This window comes from Mirounga leonina, unplaced genomic scaffold, assembly GCF_011800145.1.
Source record: "Mirounga leonina isolate KUSES-001 unplaced genomic scaffold, KU_Mleo_1.0 Mir_94, whole genome shotgun sequence".
NCBI classification, from domain to species: domain Eukaryota; kingdom Metazoa; phylum Chordata; class Mammalia; order Carnivora; family Phocidae; genus Mirounga; species Mirounga leonina.
In genome coordinates, this window is record NW_023270855.1 from 13,865,378 (window position 1) to 13,871,831 (window position 6,454).

The following is a 6,454-nucleotide window of genomic DNA, read 5'->3' on the forward strand; positions in this document are numbered from 1 at the left end:
TCCTTTTATATAATTCCTGATTTTTTATTAAAAGACTTTTAAATTCTTCTTTAGACCCATGACTCCCAATCTTTCGAGTGTTATGTGATCAGTCTCAAACCAAGGGCATTTGGAAATTCGTCTTAACTATGAGGATGATGGATTTTGAAATTCTTAAAAATGCTATAATAGTTTGGGCCTAATATGTGGACCACTTAAATTTAAAATGCTGCAGCTTTTCATCTCTCCCTATTATAGAATCAACAAAATTTATTCCTCCTTTTATTTCTGAACAGTAAGAATAATATTTAGATTTCCTGCAGTTCGTTCCTGCAGGCTGGGGCATTGAGATGCAGATTACGAATTCCTACTATGAAAAGTTGGTGTGGGAAAACATGTAAGTTTCCAGTAATCTTCCCTTCCTCATATATTGATTAATAATTCCTTTTAAGTAAAATAATGCAAAATATACTTTATAGGTATTACATGGCTCCTTATTAGAACTAGAAAGAAGAGCCATAAAATACAACAGGCTACCTGCTTCTTGGTAGTTATAGTACATCTATAGGTAAAACTACTAAACACACATTAAATTCCTACCTGAAAGATTTTTTTTCTGTATAAAAACAACAACACATACATCTTAACTTCTTTTATAACACTGAATGCCAAGTACCTACATGAAGAACGGAAATAATATCTAGAGTCATTCAAAAGATTACTGATGAGTTTGACAAGGTCCCAACTTGCAGCATCCACACAAAATCATTTTATTAAGAAAAATTTCTTTTTTTTTTTTTAAAGATTTCATTTATTTATTCATGAGAGACAGAGAGAGAGAGAGAGGCAGAGGGAGAAGCAGGCTTCCAAGGAGCAGGGAGCCCGATGCGGGACTCGATCCCAGGACCCTGGGATCATGACCTCAGCCGAAGGCAGACGTTTAATGACTGAGCCACCCAGGCGTCCCGAAAAATTTCTTTTTTTAATGGGAGAACAGTGGGCTGTGTATTTCTGTTTCAGTAGAAAACTACCCAGCTCTTTATTACCTTGGAGCACCTTTATTCTCAGGAACAACAGCATTATAATGGATGTACCATCAGGCAGCAACCAGATTTATTTCCTGAAACAGAGGAGCTTTGCAATGTATAGTAAGTAGGACATTTCTGTGAGCAGAGAATAAAAACAGCTGAAGGAACTTACTAAAGTAGAGCATGCTATTTGACCTCTTATAATTGTATACTATTTGGTAAAAGGTCAAAACTGAGGTGATAAGGGAGGAAGAAAGTATGGGAGGAGACAGAAGAAATAACCGGGTGTCCAGAAACAACTTGAATTCTTTCTGCTTTGCAGCTTGTTGAATCCTTTGAAGGATTTCCTGCATGGTCCGTTTGGTATTCTGATCTTAAGACAGCTGGATTCTAGTTGTGAGCTCATCACAGGGTGACCATCTTGGTGTGCGATCTGTATAACGAAGCTATTACGAGGTTAAATAAAAGTCTTGCCTAGACATCTCTGCTCTGGCAGGATAAATTATTGAGATATTAGTTTGTGTTTTGTTTTGGCTGATGTGAAAGAATCAGAACTACTCCGAGCTATATGTGTGATATTTATAAATGTTGGTCTCTTTTTTTTTACAATGTATCCAAGTCTTTTGTGTTCTTTGTCTCAAGGGTATTTCCTAGGCCTAATACAGAAATTGGTTGAAGGCAGTCTTTTCACTTAGCTTTTGTGATTACTTTCGAGGAAGAGGTGGCAGAAGCAAGAGAGAGATGTAAACTTCCCTGAGAGTGAGAATGGGGTGGAGGATGGTGGACCCAAGTATATCGGAGACCAGCACCCTAAGCTTAGTTGCATGCCAGGTGGTGGGATCTCAGAAAGGTTTGGTGGTGTGTCCAGACTGTGGGATCTGTAGGTAGGCTGGTCAGAGGATGACCTAGACACACTTTCCCAGAGTCAGCTCTTTGGCCACATAGGAACCTGAAAAGACCTCTAGAGCGGGGGTGGGGTGGGGGTGGGTGGGAGCAGAGGGAATGCTTCTAATGGTATAGGTTGAATCTCCCAACAACTTGGCAGGATGGAGACTTGCATTAGTTCGCTAGGACTGCTGTAATGAAATACTACAAACTGAGTGGCTTAAACAACAGAAATGTATTGTCTTGTAGTTCTGCAGGCTGGAAGTCTGTGATGAAAATGTCAGCAGGGTTGGTTCTTTCTGATGGCTGTCACAAAGAATTTGTTCCATGCTTCTTCCCTAGCTTCTGGTGGTTTACTGGCAATCTTCAGCACCTCTCACTTGGAGGCGTATTATCCTGATCTCAGTTTTTGGCTTAATCAAACTATGCGCATAGTGAATGTCATTCAGGGCTGCCGTAACAAAAATACCAGAGACTGAATAGCCTAAAAGACATACAGTTATTTTTCACAGTTCTCGAGGCTCGGAAATCCAAGATCAAAGCACTATCAGAGCTAGTGTCTGGTGAAGACACTCTTCTTGGTGTTCAGATGGATATCTTTTCCTTGTATCCTCACATGGCAGAGGGGAGGGAGAGGAAGTAAACTCTCTTGTGTCTCCTCCTATAAGAGCCCTGATCTCATTCATGGGAGCTCCACTCTCATGACCTAATCACCTTCCAAAGGCCCTACCTCCTATTATCATTACATTGGCAGTTAGCATTTCAACATGTGGATTTTGGGGGGAAAAATTCATTCCATAACAGTGATGCCACTTGCCAAAATGGGGAAAATTGTGAGAGGGAAAGATCTACAGGGTGGAAAAATCCAACAGTCTTTTGGCCAAGTTCAGATCGAAATGCCTGTAGACACACAGATGAGGATGTCAAGTAAATAGTTGGATAGATGAATTTTGAGCTAAACTGAGAAGTTAAAACTAAAAAGTCATTGTCATATAGATTATATTTAAAACCAAGGTCCAGATGAGATTGTTTGGGAGAATGTATAAACAGAAAAGAAGACCAAGGACAAGTTTTGGTGTACTCACATTTCAGTGATTAGAAAGAGGAGAGAGAACTAGCAAAAGTGATTGAGAAGGAATGGCCAGTGAGATGGAAGGCAAGTCAGGAGAAATAAAGAGATGGGAATATTTCAAAAAGGAGGGAGTGGACAACCACGCTAAATGCTGCTGAGAGGTCAAGCCAGACAAGGATAGAGAAATAATCATTTGAGTTGGAAATATGGAAAACACTTTGCTAAGTGTGATTTCAGTGGAATTGAGAGGTGGGGTGGAAAGCCTGATTGTAGAGGATTAAGAGGAAGATAGGAGGTGAAGAAGTAGAAATATATTTGTATAGAGTTTTTTTCAAGAATTTTGCTAGGAAGCAGAGCAGAGATATATATGGATGGGTAGAGGTGAATGGGGTTATACCGCAGTGACAAAGACCAAATAAAATCAAACAGAACTTGATTACATTAATTCAGTAGCTAGAGGTCAGCTATCACCCTACACCATGGATCTTCTGATTTCTGGAAACAAGCTGACAGAGATTTCCCAACCTGGGACATGCTCTTTTGATGGAAGAAGGAGGGAGCAAGAGACAGAACTATACTAATCCATGTCTCAAATCTTTAGCTGGCACTTGCCATAGTTGATGTTTGTTCACATTCCATTGGCCAAAACAAGTTACATGGCTAAGCCCAATGACGATGAAGTAGACAAGTATTCTCCTCCAGAAGGCACTGTATGTACCTCGCATGGTAAAGGATAAGTGTATATACTCAACATTCTAAGGAACAGGTAGTGAATACTTGGAAGGAATAATGCAATCCAGTCCCCCCAGTTCTACATACATACATTTCTTTCCATGGGTGATATAAAGCATGTTTGTATGCTATTGAAAATAATGCAAGAGACACATTTATTGCAGAAAAAGTCTGTAAGAAGGTGAGGAAATAGGTTTTTTGTTTGTTTTTTAGGGATAAGCACTTATTAATAGGAGGAAAGGCATAGAGAGAGTACAGATATTAAATAGTTGGTAGTTTTTCTTTCTAAACTTTGGTTCCATTCTGACTCCCCAATGACTTCTCAGATCAGGGTATCTGGGAGTTATATTTTGTGAAACTTGAATGTTTAGGAATCTTCCTTTGTTACCTTCAACAAAAACAAATAGATTGGTCTAGAATTATCTTTCAATCTCCAAATGTCTTAGAGACATTGTTACATTGTTGTAAAAATTAGGACTATAGGGGAGTTTAGGACTAAGGTCTCATTATCTCCAGGACATGCCTCCTGCATGTTATAGCAACTTAATACTTACTTATTAATGAGTGCATGCATGAACCCCACCCACCACATTTTTCAGGCAGCTTTTTAATGCCTAATTCTTTAATATTTTAAATTATATCATCTCTTTTAATTCTGGGAGAATGAAACTCAATTCTCTTTGATGAATACGAGGTATGAAAGGAAAAGATAAATCTTATAAGCATATGCTTTGAAGATGAAGTCTTTAAATGTAGATAGATCAAGTACAATTAAAAACTCTTACATGTAAGTTGTAGCCTCAATTCTGAGACCAGTGAAGAAAAGTTACATATCTATTAGGGTGGTAAAGTAGCCGGGCTTTCATAGTGAAAACTGGATCTTCTGTACAACGTATGTATTAAGAACATCAATCTTAGTAATAACTTCTACTAAATGAACAAATATGAAGGATTTCACCTACCTAGAGTTAAGAAATGAATTCATTTCTTTCTCATAAAATGTTCTTTTCTTCATAGCAGTGGTATAAGGTAGTAACTCAAGTAATTATCACTGAGGAATGAGAACACCTACTTAAAGTGCTCTTATATAGATGGTTTTCTTCCTCTCTTCACAAAGCAAAGCCTTTGGGATTGGAGAAATGAGTAAGAATGCTCAAGTGTGTGGGCACTTCAATATTCAATAGAATTTTCAGCAGGGTTTGAGCTATTGAGTTGCCGCTTGTTTCCTCTGAGAATCATGATTCTTAATTATGAGAAACCCATTTTGACAAAGATTGAGAGTGGCAGAGACTTACGTGGGAAAGTTAGCTGTCAGAATATCATCTGCCCCCATTTTTCTGAGTTAGGGAGAGTATTTGGGAACAAAGTCCCAATTTCACAGCTATTGCTCCTTAGCAGATAAATTAGCAGTGATTTGGGAAAGAGGCCCATGACATTTCTGCCTGATAAGTTTTTAATCATTCTTTTAAAAAAAAAGTCTACTTGGTTCATTTTTGAAACTTAAGCATTGTCTCAACCAATAGCAAGCTCAGAGATCTCTCTAGGAGACAGCAAGTCTTCTGTTACAGTTTGGAAATAAATGGACCAAAGTTTGAAAACCAGTTCTGCCATTTACTAGCTGGCCGACACTGGGCACGTTCTTTTACTTTGCTGAAGAAGGTTTAACTCATCTATAAACAAGAATACTAGTACTTGTCTTACTAATTTAGTAATTTATTCTTTTAATAAACATGAATTATTATATTTTCATTCCTGGGTTGTGGATCCTAGGGGTGCAAATAACAATAAATAATGTTTGGTGAATATTAACCAAGTCATTCTAAATATATCTCCTTTATTCTTTCCATCAGCTTTATGAGAGAATAGATACCCGCATGCTCATTTATCAGGTAAGGAAACTACACTTAGAATTTAAGTAACTCATCTAAGTTACATAAGGTAGAAAGCATGAAGACTAAATTCAAACTAAGACAGCTTTCAGTTGAAAGTATATGTTCTTAACCATAATGCTGTAACCATTAGGAAGTTGCAAAGATACAATCCCTGCTGCTAGTGTGGACCCATACAAGAAAGTGAGTAGTTATAGTAACTGGACATGCACAGTATTCAGGCATTGTGGAAGAACAAGCACTTAATTCCTTGGGATTAACTTTGGTTTGAAATCTAAGACCATGATGAATCTACAAAAGTTTTATCTGTTGTGTTTGGATTGTTGCTGATTTCAGAGCTACTGGTATTTTTAGAAATGTCAATATTTATCATTTAAAAGTCAACCTCTTTATAAAAATTCATGATGTCATAGTGATAAAGAACTAGAAGTTTTACCAAAAGTCTGCTATTAAGGAAATACTTAGCCTATGGCATCATTTACATTAAAAGGATGATTGGACTATTTAAAAGATTCTGATTTTGTTAATGATGGATACTATTAAGAATACACTTCATGGAAAATATGCTAATATTATTTTCATTAATCAAGTGCATATTTTAATAATAACTGAAAAGTGATTTTTATGAGCATATTGTAGGAGGATGTGATGTGTGAACTGTGCTGTAAAGGCACCAATAAATCAGAATGGAACAAATGAAAGTGGTACATTTTTAATGATTTGAAGTTTGGGTCAGATAAAATGAAGCTGGAAAGTTTTGATTTAATAGCATACCAGAAGCTTGGAGACTTGCATGCAATCCAGTATTTGTGTATATATACTGTGTGCTATTAACTTGAAAGCAAAAATGCCTTCTGTAAAACATTGCT

At 37.2% G+C, this 6,454-nt stretch overlaps 1 long non-coding RNA gene across 1 annotated transcript in view; it reads left to right on the top strand.

Annotated features, from left to right (window-relative positions):
• LOC118005141 overlaps window positions 1-5,566 on the top strand; it is a 181,044-nt gene extending 175,478 nt beyond the window's left edge. Inside the window, exons 4-5 of the long non-coding RNA XR_004677774.1 lie at window positions 303-376; window positions 5,547-5,566. This is a non-coding gene — a long non-coding RNA (uncharacterized LOC118005141). The remainder of the gene's footprint in view (window positions 1-302; window positions 377-5,546) is intronic.
• The last annotated feature ends 888 nt before the right edge of the window (window positions 5,567-6,454 follow it).